The following is a 17998-nucleotide window of genomic DNA, read 5'->3' on the forward strand; positions in this document are numbered from 1 at the left end:
GGTTATTACAGGGAAGGACAGATGTAAATAATGCCCTGGCGAATTGATAAGGGGGGGTCTGAGGGCAATCTGAGCATGTAGGCGGGTGATTGGGTGCCCGCAAGGGGCAGATTAGGGTCTGATCTGATGGGTAACAGTGACAGGTGGTGATAGGGGGTGATTGATGGGTAATTAGTGGGTGTTTAGAGGAGAGAATAGATGGAAACACTGCGCTTGGGTGGTGATCTGATGTCGGATCTGCGGGCGATCTATTGGTGTGGGTGGGTGATCAGTTTGCCCGCAAGGGGCAGGTTAGGGGCTGATTGATGGGTGGCAGTGACAGGGGTGATTGATGGGTGGCAGTGACAGGGGGTGATTGACAGGTGATTGACAGGTGATCAGTGGGTTATTACAGGGAAGGACAGATGTAAATAATGCCCTGGCGAATTGATAAGGGGGGGTCTGAGGGCAATCTGAGCGTGTAGGCGGGTGATTGGGTGCCCGCAAGGGGCAGATTAGGGTCTGATCTGATGGGTAACAGTAACAGGTGGTGATAGGGGGTGATTGATGGGTAATTAGTGGGTGTTTAGAGGAGAGAATAGATGGAAACACTGCGCTTGGGTGGTGATCTGATGTCGGATCTGCGGGCGATCTATTGGTGTGGGTGGGTGATCAGTTTGCCCGCAAGGGCGGGTTAGGGGCTGATTGTTGGGTGGCAGTGACAGGGGGTGATTGATGGGTGATAGGTGATTGGCAGGTGATTGACAGGTGATCAGTGGGTTATTACAGGGAAGGACAGATGTAATTAATGCACTGGTGAATTGATAAGGGGGGGGGGGGTCTGAGGGCAATCTGAGCGTGTGGGCGGGTGATTGGGTGCCCGCAAGGGGCAGCTTAGGGTCTGATCTGATAGGTAACAGTGACAGGTGGTGATAGGGGGTGATTGATGGGTGATTGATGGGTAATTAGTGGGTGTTTAGAGAAGATAACAGATGTAAACAATACATTTGGGAGGTAATCTGACGGCGGGTTTGCGGGCGATCTAATGGTGTGGGTGGGTGATCAGATTGCCCGCAAGGGGCAGGTTAGGGGCTGATTGATGGGTGGCAGTGACAGGGGGTGACAGGGGGTGATTGATGGGTGATAGGTGATTGGCAGGTGATTGACAGGTGATCAGTGGGTTATTACAGGGAAGAACAGATGTAATTAATGCACTGGCGAATTGATAAGGGGGGGTCAGAGGGCAATCTGAGCGTGTTGGCGGGTGATTGGGTGCCCGCAAGGGGCAGATTAGGGTCTGATCTGATAGGTAAAAGTGACAGGTGGTGATAGGGGGTGATTGATGGGTGATTGATGGGTAATTAGTGGGTGTTTAGAGGAGAGAATAGATGTAAACAATGGATTTGGGAGGTGATCTGATGTCGGATCTGCGGGCGATCTATTGGTGTGGGTGGGTGATCAGATTGCCCGCAAGGGGCAGGTTAGGGGCTGATTGTTGGGTGGCAGAGACAGGGGGTGATTGATGGGTGATTGATGGGTGATTGATGGGTGATTGACGGGTGATTGACAGGTTATCAGGGAAGATAGATGCATACAGTACACAGGGGGGGGGGGGGTCTGGGGGGGGGTCTGGGGAGAATCTGAGGGGTGGGGGGGTGATCAGGAGGGGGCAGGGGGCAGGGGGGGGGATAAAAAAAAAATAGCGTTGACAGATAGTGACAGGGAGTGATTGATGGGTTATTAGGGGGGTGATTGGGTGCAAACAGGGGTCTGGGGGGTGGGCAGGGGGGGGTCTGAGGGGTGCTGTGGGCGATCAGTGGGCGGGGGGGGGGCAGATCAGTGTGTTTGGGTGCAGACTAGGGTGGCTGCAGCCTGCCCTGGTGGTCCCTCGGACACTGGGATCACCAGGGCAGGAGGCAGCCTGTATAATACACTTTGTATACATTACAAAGTGTATTATACACTTTGTAGCGGCGATCGCGGGGTTAACATCCCGCCGGCGCTTCCGTATGGCCGGCGGGATGTTACGGCGGGTGGGCGGAGCCAGTTGCCGGGGGAAGCGCGCGTCATCAATGACGCGATCGCTCCCCCGGCATGCCTAAAGGACGCGCCGCCTGAAGGCGTATTGCGGTCCTTTAGGCGTCCACTTTGCCGCCGCCCATGGGCTGTGGGCGGTCGGCAAGTGGTTAAACTGATAAAAAATGTAAAAAATTGCGGAGCCACCATTACACACACCTACCTGTGGCTGTGAGTTAGAGATGGGAAGTTCGGATCTTTTCAATGATCCGGATGATTCGAATCGGATCATTGAAGAGATCCGGATCTTTGATCCGAATCTCGGATCATTTTACTACCGGAAGCATTCGGGGGTGAAATGACTAGCAGGACAGGTCTGTGGACAAGAGAAGGAGAGGGGGGTGGACACACAGAGAAGGGGAGAAGATGGACAGAGGGCAGGGAGTGGACAGAGATGGGAGGAGGGACGAGCAGAGAGCAGAAATGTTTGCACGTAATACCCACATGCTGAAGTCATATGCTTTACATATATTTCACCTATATGCTCATCTGTACACTTTGAAAGAAAAGGTCGCACAGTGAAAGAAAGCATTCCCAGAAGATAAGTGCAGCTGTTTAGTGCCGAGTGCAGGAGGATCATATAATTGCCCAGCAATCACACTGTCTGCAAAGGTAAACGGTGTACAGAGGCGCCGATAGTATAAAAGTAGCTAAAAAGTTAAAAGTGTTTTGGTTGCGGTGGTGGACCAGCTAACCATAAACGGACGACAAAGCTGTCGAGTATCAAAATATACAATTTATTCCAAAGCTCCCAATTAACATTCGCAACGCGTTTCACGGGCAATATCCCGCTTCTTCAGGCAATAAGGGTCAGGAGCAACAACACAGCGTTTCGTCTGGATGAATGCTTGGCACCTCTGTGTTCACAGAGGTGCCAAGCATTCATCCAGACGAAACGCTGTGTTGTTGCTCCTGACCCTTATTGCCTGAAGAAGCGGGATATTGCCCGTGAAACGCATTGCGAATGTTAATTGGGAGCTTTGGAATAAATTGTATATTTTGATACTCGACAGCTTTGTCATCCGTTTATGGTTAGCTGGTCCACCACCGCAACCAAAACACTTTTAACTTTTTAGCTACTTTTATACTATCGGCGCCTCTGTACACCGTTTACCTATCCAGAAGTCCACCCTTGGTGGAAGGGTGTTTTTACCCTACTGTTTCCTCTATCCACGGAGAGCGACGTTTTATTCCTGAGTGGGGACAGGCTTGTTCTCCCCACCTGCTTGGACAGTGGTTGCTTTCGAGGCAACCCTGGTTTGTGAGTATAATACTTACTTTTTTCATACTTTCTATATTTTGCCAGTACATACTACACTATATTGGGCTCTCGGTCTTTATCGTTACACTGTCTGCAAAGTTACTGAGCTGTGCTGAGCCAAAAGCTTCCCATGTGATCACTGTGCAGCACTACGGAACAGACAGCCTATAATGAGCAGCACATTGCAGCCAGTATGTGTGCTCTACACATATCTGGCAGTGGCACCCATGTCCCCTCTCTCTCATCTACCTGTCCCTGCAAGGCTGGCTCCCCTGTTCCGACGTGATAACCTACACGTCGAATCCAACTCAGGGATCCATCTCTGCTCTGCTTCCAGGACCCCGCTGCCCGCTGAGAGGGGGCGTGTCGCTCCTGGCCCCGCCCATTTTGCGATCCGAATCGTTCATTTTGATGATTCGGATGATCGACTCATAAAATAGATTCGGATCAAAGATCCGAATCGTTCATGATCCGGACAACACTACTGTGAGTTGACTGGTGTTTTCTCCGATCACCTTGCACAGTATCCTTGCTTGCTTGTTTCATTGGGAACTTTGCCTACTTTTAAGATGCGCAAACACACTATCTAGCATGTGTATGGAGCTTAGTCAGTTTTTGGCTAGGCAGGGCAGTGCTTCCACAGAGTCAAACTGCACAATTACTCAGGGCCCCAAAAGCCATAATCTCTAGATCTTACAAGTTTACAGTAAATACAATATGAAAATGTAAGGGGCCCCACATTCATTATTGCCCAAGGCGCAATTTTACCCCAAACTGTCCCCTGAAATGGGAATAAATGCTCCAGATAAGCAGAGCCAGAATCCCTGCGGTTGTGATGCTTTCACCCTGTGGTGTGAGGCTGTTGGTGACAGAGAGCTTTGCGCGCTGGAAAGTACAAATCCGGCCCTGCCAATGAGACTAACAGACAGAGGATTCTGGGTATATTGAAACCAACATTGTTGCCATAGTTTCAATTAAGTTTCCTAAAACATCTATACAGTATTAGCAGCAGACTTATGGTGAAAAGTAATATGTAATGAACTGACTTGTATGGTGATGATATACATTTTACAGATTTTTGTACTAGAGTCGAGTAACTCATAAGGGTAGATTTTTTTTCCTCGTTCTCACAATATAACCAGTTTGAAAATAGTAAGATTACAGAGAGACAGCGAGCAGAATGATAGTATGAGACAGACGCATACCACTGAGGTAATAATATTAGACTATGGGATAATGGTGAGTATGTAAATGAACATCACATATTACCATTTCAAGGAATGCAACAGCTTTCATCTGATTTATCACTCTCAGCAGCATTAGGGATATATTATTTCTTTCTACAGGGCCCATACATGATCTCATGCTGGTTAATAGCTTAAACACACTCTCCAGATGCATCATTTTCTCAAAGTGAAATCTTTACACAACCGTCCTAAATCATTCTGGGGACTTTCACACTAAAAAAATATTACAATGAGAATTCTACACACCAACTATACACCAAGATTCACACTATGTATATTTTTGTAAAGGAAAAAAAATAATAGTGATGGCAAATTGGCTCTGGCCCCTTGAGCTTAATTTCTCCTTTGTGTTTCAGAAAAAAAGTACAATTTTATGGTTTTTGGATAATACTAGTGCAAGCATCTGTGAATACATTTCTGTTGAAACTGTAATGCTCCAGAGATGCACTGTACCACTCCAGAGATACCCTGTACCAGGGGTGTAACTAGAAATCACTGGGCCCCCCTGCGAATATTTGGATGCCCCCCCCCCCCCCCATAGGGGGGAGGGCCCCAAATAATCGTAATGGGGCAGCGTTTCACTGTAAATTAATTGTAAAGTGGGCAGCATTTTACCAGACAATCGCAATGTGGGCCAGAAAATCGTAATGTGGGCAGAGTTCACCAGAAAATCGTAATGTGGGCCAGAAAATCATAATGTGGGCAGAGTTCACCAGAAAATCGTAATGTGGGCAGCAGTTACCAGAAAATTGTAACGTGGGCAGCAGTCACCAGAAAATTGTAACGTGGGCAGCAGTCACCAGAAGATTGTAACGTGGGCACCAGTCACCAGAAAATTGTAACGTGGACAGCATTCACCAGACAATCGTAATGTGGGCACTGCGTTCACCAGAATATCGTAATGTGGGCCAGAAAATCGTAATGTGGACAGAGTTCACCAGAAAATCGTAACATGGACAGCATTCACCAGACAATCGTAACGTGGGCAGTGTTCACCAGATAATCGTAATGTGGGCCAGAAAAACGTAATGTGGGCAGAGTTCACCAGAAAATCGTAATGTGGGCACCAGTCACCAGAAAATCGTAACGTGAGCAGCAGTCACCAGAAAATTGTAATGTGGACAGCATTCACCAGAAAATCGTAATGTGGGCAGCGTTCACCAGAATATCGTAATGTAGGACAGAAAATCGTAATGTGGGCAGAGTTCACCAGAAAATCGTAATGTGGGCAGCAGTCACCAGAAAATTGTAATGTGGACAGCATTCACCAGAAAATCGTAATGTGGGCAGCGTTCACCAGAATATCGTAATGTGGGACAGAAAATCGTAATGTGGGCAGAGTTCACCAGAAAATCGTAATGTGGGCAGCGTTCACCAGAAAATTGTAACATGGACAGCATTCACCAGACAATCGTAACGTGGGCAGTGTTCACCAGAAAATTGTTTATGTGGGCCAGAAAATCGTAATGTGGGCAGCGTTCACCAGAAAATCGTAACGTGGACAGCATTCACCAGACAATCGTAACGTGGGCAGTGTTCACCAGAAAATCATAATGTGGGCCAGAAAATCGTAATGTGGGCAGAGTTCACCAGAAAATCGCAATGTGGGCAGCAGTCACCAGAAAATCGCCATGTGGTCAGCAGTTACCAGAAAATCGCAATGTGGGCAGCAGTCACCAGAAAATCCTAATGTGGGCAGCAGTCACCAGAATATCGTAATGTGGGCAGCAGTCACCAGAAAATCCTAATGTGGGCAGCAGTCAGTCACCAGAATATCGTAATGTGGGCAGCAGACACCAGAAAATCCTAATGTGGGCAGCAGACACCAGAAAATCCTAATGTGGGCAGCAGTCACCAGAAAATCGCAATGTGGGCAGCAGTCACCAGAAAATCGCAATGTGGGCAGTCAGTCACCAGAAGATCGTAATGTGGGCAGCAGTCACCAGAAAATCGCAATGTGGGCAGCAGTCACCAGAAAATCACAATGTGGGCAGCAGTCACCAGAAAATCGCAATGTGGGCAGTCAGTCACCAGAATATCGTAATGTGGGCAGCAGACACCAGAAAATCGTAATGTGGGCAGCAGACACCAGAAAATCGCAATGTGGGCAGCAGACACCAGAAAATCGCAATGTGGGCAGCAGACACCAGAATATCGTAATGTGGGCAGCAGACACCAGAAAATCGTAATGTGGGCAGCAGACACCAGAAAATCGCAATGTGGGCAGCAGTCACCAGAAAATCGCAATGTGGGCAGCAGTCACCAGAATATCGTAATGTGGGCAGCAGACACCAGAAAATCGCAATGTGGGCAGCAGACACCAGAAAATCGCAATGTGGGCAGCAGTCACCAGAAAATCGTAATGTGGGCAGCAGACACCAGAAAATCGTAATGTGGGCAGCAGACACCAGAAAATCGTAATGTGGGCAGCAGTCACCAGAAAATCGTAATGTGGGCAGCAGACACCAGAAAATCCTAATGTGGGCAGCAGTCAGTCACCAGAATATCGTAATGTGGGCAGCAGACACCAGAAAAAAATGCCCCTGTAAAAAAACATTCCTTACCTGTCAGGAGTCTCTCCAGGCCTCTCAGCTCCCCGACGATCCTCCTGTGCACTGCAGCACATCTCCCGCGCTGACAGGCACTGTGCAGGGCTACGGCAAGATGGCTGCCGAAGCCCTGTACTGGAGACACAAATAGTCTCCAGTACAGGGCTTCGGCGGCCATCTTGCCATAGCCCTGCTCTGCCTGCCGGAGACTATGCAGGCTGCTGGAGCGGGGCTGCGGGGAATGAACTGGCGCAGCGTCTATCAGACGCTGCGGCCAGTTGAGCACCTTGCTGGGGGGTCCAGAGCAGCGCTCCCCCCGCGCACAGTGAGCGGGCCCCAGAGCAGCCCCGGGTCCCCCTGCGGCTGAGGGGGTCGCATCCCCGGTAGGTACGCCGGTGCCCTGTACATCTCCAGAGATGCCCTGTACCACTCCAGAGATGCCCTGTACCACTCCAGATATGCACTGTACCACTCCAGAGAAACAATGTACCGCTCCAGAGATGCACAGTACCACTCCAACAATTCCCTGTACCACTCATAAGACACAATGTACCAAGCCAAAGATACCCTGTACCACTCCATAGATACCCTATATCACTCTGGAGATACCCTATACCACTCCACAGATGCCCTGTACCACTCCATAGATACCGTGTACCAAGCCAGAGATACTCTGTACCACTTCAGAGATGCACCGTACCACTCCAGAGATACCCTGTACCACTCCAGAGATACCCCATACCACTCCAGAGATACCCCATACCACTCCAGAGATACCATGTACCAAGCCAGAGATACTCTGTACCACTCCAGAGATGCACCGCACCACTCCAGAGATACCTTGTATCACTCCAGAGATGCCCTGCACCACACCAGAGATGCCCTGTACCACTCCAGAGATACCCTGTACCACTCCAGATATGCACCGTACCACTCCAGAGATGCCCTGTACCACTCCAGAGATATAATCTACCATCCCAGAGATATCCCATACCACTCTAGAAATACCCTGTACCACGCCAGAGATGCCCTGTACCACTCCAGAGATGCCCTGTACCACTCCAGAGAAGCCCTGTACCACCCCAGAGATGCACTGTGTCACTCCAGAGATACCCTGTGCCACTCCAGAGATACCCTGTACCACTCCAGAGATATCCCGTACCACTCCACAGATACCCTATACCACTCCATAGATACCCTGTACCACTCCAGAGATACCCTATACTACTCCAGAGATACCCTATACCACTCCAGGGATGCCCTGTACCACTCCAGAGATACCATGTACCAAGCCAGAGATACTCTGTACCATTTCAGAGATGCACCGTACCACTCCAGAGATACCCTGTACTACCGCAGAGATACCCCATACCACTCCAGAGATACCATGTACCAAGCCAGAGATACCCTGTACCACTCCAGAGATGCACCGTACCGCTCCAGAGATGCACTGCACCACTCCAGAGATACCTTGTATCACTCCAGAGATACCCCGTACCACTCCAGAGATGCACTGTACCGCTCCAGAGATACCCTGTACCACTCCAGAGATACACTGTACCGCTCCAGAGATGCATTGTACCGCTCCAGAGATATAATGTACCGCTCCAGAGATGCACTGTACCACTCCAGAGATACACTGTACCACTCCAGAGATACACTGTACCACTCCAGAGATACGCTTTTCCGCTCCAGAGGTGCATTGTACCACTCCAGAGATACACTGTACCACTCCAGAGATGCCCTGTACCACTCCAGAGATACCATCTACCATCCCAGAGATATCCCATACCACTCCAGAAATACCCTGTACCACGCCAGAGATACCCTGTACCACTCCAGAGATGCCCTGTACCACTCCAGAGAAGCCTTGTACCACCCCAGAGATACACTGTACCACTCCAGAGATACCCTGTGCCACCCCAGAGATACACTGTACCACTCCAGAGATACCCTGTGCCACTCCAGAGATACCCTGTACCACTGCAGAGATATCCCGTACCACTCCAGAGATACCCTGTACCACTCCAGAGATACCCTATACAACTCCAGAGATACCCTGTACCACTCCAGAGATACCCTATACCACTCCAGAGATACCATGTACCAAGCCAGAGATACCCTGTACCACTCCAGAGATGCACCGTACCGCTCCAGAGATGCACTGCACCACTCCATTGATACCTTGTATCACTCCAGAGATACCCCGTACCACTCCAGAGATGCACTGTACCGCTCCAGAGATACCCTGTACCACTCCAGAGATACACTGTACCGCTCCAGAGATGCATTGTACCGCTCCAGAGATATAATGTACCACTCCAGAGATGCACTGTACCACTCCAGAGATACACTGTACCACTCCAGAGATACACTGTACCACTCCAGAGATACACTGTACCACTCCAGAGATACGCTTTTCCGCTCCAGAGGTGCATTGTACCACTCCAGAGATACACTGTACCACTCCAGAGATGCCCTGTACCACTCCAGAGATACCATCTACCATCCCAGAGATATCCCATACCACTCCAGAAATACCGTGTACTACGCCAGAGATACCCTGTACCACTCCAGAGATGCCCTGTACCACTCCAGAGAAGCCTTGTACCACCCCAGAGATACACTGTACCACTCCAGAGATACCCTGTGCCACTCCAGAGATACCCTGTACCACTGCAGAGATATCCCGTACCACTCCAGAGATACCCTGTACCACTCCAGAGATACCCTATACAACTCCAGAGATACCCTGTACCACTCCAGAGATACCCTATACCACTCCAGAGATACCCTATACCACTCCAGGGATGCCCTGTACCACTCCAGAGATACCATGTACCAAGCCAGAGATACTCTGTACCACTTCAGAGATGCACCGTACCACTCCAGAGATACCCTGCACTACCCCAGAGATACCCCATACCACTCCAGAGATACCATGTACCAAGCCAGAGATACCCTGTACCGCTCCAGAGATGCACCGTACCACTCCAAAGATGCACCACACAACTCCAGAGATACCTTGTATCACTCCAGAGATACTCCGTACCACTCCAGAGATGCACTGTACCGCTCCAGAGATACTCTGTACCACTCCAGAGATGCACTGTACCGCTCCAGAGATACCCCGTACCACTCCAGAGATACCCTGTACCACTCCAGAGATACACTGTACCACTCCAGAGATGCATTGTACCACTCCAGAGATACCCTGTACCACTCCAGAGATACACTGTACCACTCCAGAGATGCACTGTACCACTCCAGAGATGCACTGTACCACTCCAGAGATACACTGTACCACTCCAGAGATACACTGTACCACTCCAGAGATGCCCTGTACCACTCCAGAGATACCATCTACCATCCCAGAGATATCCCATACCACTCCAGAAATAACCTGTACCACTCCAGAGATACCCTGTACCACTCCAGAGATGCCCTGTACCACTCCAGAGATACCCTGTGCCACTCCAGAGATACCCTGTGCCACTCCAGAGATACCCTGTGCCACTCCAGAGATACCCTGTACCACTCCAGAGATATCCCGTACCACTCCAGAGATACCCTGTACCACTCCACAGATACCTTATACAATTCCAGAGATACCCTGTACCAGTCCAGAGATACCCTATACCACTCCGGAGATACCCTATACCACTCCAGGGATGCCCTGTACCACTCCAGAGATACCATGTACCAAGCCAGAGATACCCTGTACCACTCCAGAGATGCACCGTACCGCTCCAGAGATGCACAGCACCACTCCAGAGATACCTTGTATCACTCCAGAGATACCCCGTACCACTCCAGAGATGCACTGTACCGCTCCAGAGATACCCTGTACCACTCCAGAGATACACTGTACCGCTTCAGAGATGCATTGTACCACTCCAGAGATACACTGTACCACTCCAGAGATGCACTGTACCACTCCAGAGATACCCTGTACCGCTCCAGAGATATACTGTACCGCTCCAGAGATGCACTGTACCACTCCAGAGATACACTGTACCACTCCAGAGATACACTGTACCACTCCAGAGATACGCTTTTCCGCTCCAGAGGTGCATTGTACCACTCCAGAGATACTCTGTACCACCCCAGATATATTTTGTACCACTCCAGAGATACACTGTACCACTCCAGAGATGCACTGTACCACTCCAGAGATACACTGTACCACTCCAGAGATGCTGTCATGATCTGTGCCTCTGTTGTCCTGCTGGTGGCATTACTAATGAACTGTGCTGTGGACTTCCACTGTCAACCAGCAGATGTCTCCCTTGTTGCTGAGAACTGTGCAGTTTTTCCGGATCACCAGCAGGTGGAACTATGTGAACTTTCTGACAGATCACCTGATCAATGTGCTGGTATTTAAAGAGACTCTGAAGAATAAATCTCGCTTCAGAGCTCATAGTTAGCAGGGGCATGTGTGCCCCTGCTAAAACGCCGCTATCCCGCGGCTAAATGGGGGTCCCTTCACCCCCAAACCCACCCCTGCAAAACTTGGTTGTCAACTTGGTCGTAAATTTTCTCTTCCTGGAGGCAGGGCTAACGGCTGCAGCCCTGCCTCTCAGCAAGTCTATTAGACGCGCATCGCCGCCTCTCCCCCGTCCCTCTCAGTGGTGCACCACGTATTGTTTGATTGTATGATTGTATATGTATGGAGGTTTGTGTCGTTGTGTTGTTGTCATACTGCATATTTGTAAATAAACACATTTATTATTCTACTCTGTTGTACAGACGTCAGTATTTCAATTGTGATCTTCTGGTTTTGTTTAACCTAAAGGATTGCCATGCAGAGATCGTGGATCTGCCAGTCTGGTTCTAGTCACGACCACGATCTGCATGATCAATCCTTACAGATGTACTGTACCACTCTAGAGATACACTGTACCACTCCAGAGATACACTGTACCGCTCCAGAGATACACTGTACCGCTCCAGAGATACACTGTACCGCTCCAGAGATGCCCTACACCTCTCCAGAGATACATTTTACCGGTCCGGAGATGCAGTGTACCACTCCAGAGATACACTCTACCTCTCCGGAGATGCACTGTACCATTCCAGAGATACACTCTACCGCTCCGAAGATGCACTGTACCAGAAATCCAATGCAGTCTGCAACTATATGGTTCTTCTGACAGACCTTCCGGTACCACTCATGAGACACTGTGTACCACTCCAGAGATACCCTGTACCACTCCAGAGATACCCTGTACCACTCCAGAGATACACTGTACCACTCCAACAATACACTGTACCGCTCCAAAACTGTACCGCTCCAGAGATGCACTAAACCGCTCCAGAGATACCCTGTACCACTCCAGAGATACACTTTACCACCCCAGAGATGCATTGTACCACTCCAGAGATACACTGTACCGCTCCGAAGATGCACTGTACCAGAAATCCACTGCAGTCTGCAACTATATGGTTCTATAGCACCTCAAAACTACCCTGTACCACTACAGATACCATGTACCGCTCCAGAGATACCCTGTACCACTCCAGAGATACACTGTACAACTCTAGAAATACCCTGTACCATTCCAGAGATGTCCTGTACCAGAGATACATTTTACCGGTCCGGAGATGCACTGTACAGCTCCAGAGATACACTCTATCGCTCCGGAGATGCACTGTACCAGAAATCCACTGCAGTCTGCAATTATATGGTTCTTCTGACAGACCTCCCCCCTTGTTTAAAGTGTCTTAAGGGGCACCTTTATTAATGCCAAATTACCCCCAAGGACTCACAGAGGAGCAAACCAGCCTGGACAGGTGAGACGCTAATCTGACTATGAGTCTGCAGGGGCCCTGGAGAGCTACAGTTAAGTTGGGAGGAGACCTGGGGGGGGGGGGGGGGGGGGGGGGGTCTGGTGACCATTGCTCAGGTGGGCCCTATGCTAAAGCCAGCCCTTTTCCCTTTCAATATTAGTCAGATTTTTGCGCAATAAAAATAACAGACATAACATAAAGACATGCAGGCCAATACAGACTCATTTTTGTTCTCGACCTCTGTTTATCCACCACAGTGAAATCCAGGACAGATGACATAGTGTGAACAGAGCCAAAGGCATTGCCAACGACTGCTAAGAGTAGGGAGAGGACTCAGTTAGAAGCACTGAGCTCCTGCCGCGGTACAATAGGCATTTTTATTGCGGTCTTTCCAGCTTGACAAAATATTAGAAATACAATCCATTTCCTCGCAGTTAGATTAACTTCAGAGTGGGCATTCAGCTTATTGCAAATGCCTCTTAATGGCTGGCAAATGCCTCTTAATGGTGAGTGCATAGTGTCTTACTGGAGTCCGCAGATGATTGCTCCATTGAGCACCGCCAGTGATTAGCAGCCTATATAACAGAAGTGACAAATGACAAGAAGCCCAATCCGTTCATTTTCTGAAGAAAATCGTACAACTGTTGCAGATCAAAAGGCACGTGCAGAGAGTGGGGGGGCCTCTGGGTGCCCAAGCACCCCCCCCCCCCCTTTAAACTTCCATGAAAACCTTTAGCAGTAAAAATTAAGCCCCGCCTCCATCCACAATAAGCTCCACCCTTTCCTGTAGGAAACTCCGCCCTCACCCACAGAAGCTCCTACCCATCTGGGACTCTTTGGAGTAAAGAGGTGCCATACAGGAATCCTAGTGTAACCAACCATCCCCACAGCTGTGTGGGAGCAGGTAAGATAGTGTTTCTTTAACAGCAGTAACCTCTCCCTCCCCCAGCATCCATAGTGACCTCTCCCTCAACCTTGCACCCACAAGGATCTCTCCCTCCACCTAGGACCCATACTGAGCTCTACCTCCCCAGCATTCGCACTGCAGTGATCCTGCCTCCCCTAGCACCCACACTGACCCCTCCCTACCCCAGCACATACATTGACTTTTCGCTCCCCCAGCAGCACCCTTCCTGCCCCCAGCAGCACCCATGGTGACCTCCTCCAGCATCTAAACTGACCCCTCCCTCCCCTAGCACCCCCAATGACTTCCCCTTCCTGCAGCACCCACACTGACCTCTACTTCTCCCAACATCCACCCCTTCCCTCATAGCTGGCACCCAGTACTCAGGCTCACATAACCTCAAGTACCTGCAACAAGGCCTGACATTGCACCCAGTACTCACACCTGCACACAGCCTCCACATGGCCCCCACTATCTGCACCAAGCACCCACTTAACCAGTACCCGCACCCAAAATATCTGCATTCAAAACCCACGTGACACCCAAAGCCCACCCATAGCCAGCACCCAGTACAGGCATGGCACCAAGTATTCGCACCCAGTACCTGCACCCAGCATTCAGCTCCACATGACAACCAATACCTACCCCCCCCCCCCCCCAGCCAGAAACGAGGAGGGGGGGACCATGCGGCCACCGGTGACAGGACCGACTGACTCCACACCATGGAATGCAGCCAGCACTTCTGTGACTGAATGTATGTGTGTGTGTGAGTGTGTATGTGCGTACCCGCACCCAAAGTATCTGCATTCAAAACTCATGTGACGCCCAAAGCCCACCCATAGCCAGCACCCAGTACAGGCACGGCGCCAAGTATTCGCACCCATGTCACACCCAGCACCCACATGACATCCAGTACACGCACCCAGATCTCACATGGCACTAAGTACTTGCAAACTTGCAATCAGCACCCACATGACACTCGATACCCACCCATAGCCAGAACCCCATGACACTCTGTACTCACACCCAGAACCCACATGGCACCCAGGATCTGCATTCAGCACCCACATGACAACCAATACACTCTAGCCAGAAACAAAGGGGGGGGGGGGGGCGCTGTGATGGCCCTTTTTTTTTAAATCCGAGCACCCTCAACTTAAGGAACTTCTGCATGGCCCTGCAGAACAACAGTTGGTAATGGATGTTTTTAGTAGTAAAAGTTGCTTATAAACACTGGCTTGCAGCAAGAATCACTCAGCTGCATCAGCACTGACAGTGGCCACTTATTTACCGCTGGATGTCATAACAGCATTTGTTTGGCATGCTATCATAGACTGATATTGTTGAGCTTACTCAAAGGAAAAAAATGCTCTTCTTTCTTAACCGAGACTGAGTCATCCGCAGTGATTTCCTCTGTACTGGAGTCAGGATGCTGCTATTGGCAAGAAGATGCTCCTATTAATTCAGAGACACAAATTCATGAGTCCTGCACAGCGAATTTTGTTTGTTTATTTTCCATGGACTCTCTTTGGCTCACAGGACAGCCCTGAGACGCGACCATGGAACGCGTTGGGTTATCAGTTTCGAGGATGGGAGAACAATAACCCCGTATCCCGCTGTGCCTAGTACATCATGTGAATGAATCACTTTCCAGAAGTAGCTCTGTTTCTTCGCAATCCCAGCAAGTGAAAGCGCTTAATGAGCAATGGAACAAGGCCGATCTACTACAGCCATGCCAAAGATGGGAAAATGATCTGAGATGACTATATCCAGAAACACATAAAAAAGGAACTTGTTTTACAAAGTACTTTTATCTATAAAAGCATCATGTACATGGATGCCCATGGATGACGTAACTAACCCACTGCCACAGGAAATGTGGTGGACATTTAGAATCCAGACCAGTGTCCCTTACCAGCCTGTACCAGTTCTAGCTACAATGGGACCCGGGAGCAAAAGTAACTTGGGGCCCTAGCAATGCTCCAAAGTACCCCTGGATGGCCCCCTACCCAACTCCCAGGACCCATCCCACCACACTCCCAGCCACACAAATCATTACGTGTCCATCATATGTCCCCAAAAGCATTGTTGGGGACCCCATTATTCCCCTCCTCCTTTCCCTTACAAATTCAGAGTGTACACACATTGGGGTCCTACCGAATCCAGGCAGAACACAGGAGGCAGCACCATGCTTCTCCGCACGACGCCTCTCTTCCTTGTTCCCTGCAGACATTTATGGGGTCACCATAGCTGTAAGGGAAGGGGACACACATTGGGGGGGCCACTAGTAATTAGTTGTGTTGTTCAAATGCAGGTTTCCTTATTCAGAATCCCAGATAATGCCATCCAAAGCAGTTCAGCACCATTATGATCGGAGAGAGTCACAGAGTTAAGTTTCACATCACGCTTTGCATGACTATGACTATGAGTCATGTGAAGCGGGATGTGAAATGCACCTCTGTGATTTTCTTCACTCATAATGGTGCTGAACTGCTTTGGATGGCATTATCCAGGTTTCCAAATAAGGAACTTTAGTTATGTTTTATGTATGGACACTGTAGAACTTTGGCAAGCTGGAAAAAGTACAGTTCAACAGCCCCCAGAGTTATACTGGCCCCATCCTCGCTATAGTAGCTGGTAATAAGAAGAGAGAGACCTGCAAGGCTGTTGCTCTCCCTTAGCTCTAGTTACCATTTCCTATAGCCTTCAGCAGTGGAGGAAGGGTGGTTTGCAATGCGTACGCGGAAAAAAGGCACCATGAAATTTGGGCATGTGGGAAAAGTTGATAGCTTCTCCATAGTCAAGTCAGCACCATCCAAGATTGTTCAAGCTCTTTTATTGATAAAAAGGTAGCATAACAAGCATGACAGCGACAGCAGCGCTGTTTTGGTCAGATACCTTTTTCAAGCTGTATCAGGCAGTGTTATACTTTACTATACACACAAAGTGTTTAAATAGTTACCTCCTACACCAAGAACCAATCACAGGCAAAGTTCCTAGGCCAATCAGATACTCCAGGTGGCCAAACGGACCACATAGAGAACTACTGCCTCTAATATGCAGATAAGGGCATCCCATAATATCTAGCCAGAAGCACTCCCCCTTAGAGCGGACCTAGATGAAAACCGCTCATCTAATATGCTAAAATATGCGCATCTGCGCATAAGCTTACCATGGATCCACGGCGGCACTAATCCAGCGTGTGAGTCAAGCCGCCGTCACTTCCCTCAACTAGTGACATCACACTGTAGTCTGGTCATGTGGCCCAGCGTTGCCAGGGGGCGTCATCAAGACGCTCTAGCCCCAGCAACCTCCATACGCGGCCACCTCCTACAACACATGACGTCTCTGAGACGTCTCACAACTTATTAAGACGTTGCCAGGGGGCGTGTCTAAAACGCACCTACCATAGCAACCTGTAGTATACACTGTCGGCTTAACTAAGCCGATACACATTGTTTATAGGAGGCTGCACCAATAGCTTCCAGCCGCACATCCAGACATAGCGTGCATGTCCGGCTAAAAAAGCCGGCATACAATACGTATGAATGGATATAATGTACAATCTAATCAAACGGCATAAGACTCACCACCTGGATTTCGCCAGGAGCCATCAGCAAAATCTTAGGACCAGAGAAGGAGCATATATAGCTCTTCTTGGTTTAAAGGGACCTTGCCATAGTGATTGCTGTATCTAAAAGAAAAAAAGAAAGATACACCTAAATAAACATATAAACATATACATTACTATTATCAAAACCTCTCCCTATCCAGTAGATAACCAATACTACATCCCCATTATATACATGGCAATAGATCATATTCCTTATTTATACCCCCCCCCCCCCTCCCCATAGTACCCAACTTGCGGATCCATCCTGCTTCCCTAATAAGTAATAATTTCTGACGATCACCTCTCCTAGGATGTCGAGGTACATGATCAATTACCTGTACTCTTAACTGAGTAACTGAATGACCATACTGTTTAAAGTGATTGGAGACTGCTTGAACCTCATCACCCCCCCAATCGCACTCTTATGTGATGAAATCCTGTCCCTGAGGGGCTGGGTCGTTTTTCCTACATATCCCAGCCCACAGGGACATTTTAGCAAGTAAACGACGTAAGTAGATTCGCAATTATAATATCCTTTTACATAAAACTTTCGTCCACTGGAGGGGTGAGTAAAGCAGT

The 17998-nt window shown here is 49.2% G+C and overlaps 1 long non-coding RNA gene across 1 annotated transcript in view; it reads right to left on the reverse strand.

Moving 5' to 3' along the window:
- Positions 1 to 17998, reverse strand: part of LOC137532583 (uncharacterized) — a 180910-nt gene that overhangs the window by 76591 nt on the left and 86321 nt on the right. The gene's annotated exons all lie outside the window — the stretch shown is intronic.

The sequence above is a fragment of the Hyperolius riggenbachi genome, chromosome 9 (assembly GCF_040937935.1).
Source record: "Hyperolius riggenbachi isolate aHypRig1 chromosome 9, aHypRig1.pri, whole genome shotgun sequence".
NCBI classification, from domain to species: Eukaryota; Metazoa; Chordata; class Amphibia; order Anura; family Hyperoliidae; genus Hyperolius; species Hyperolius riggenbachi.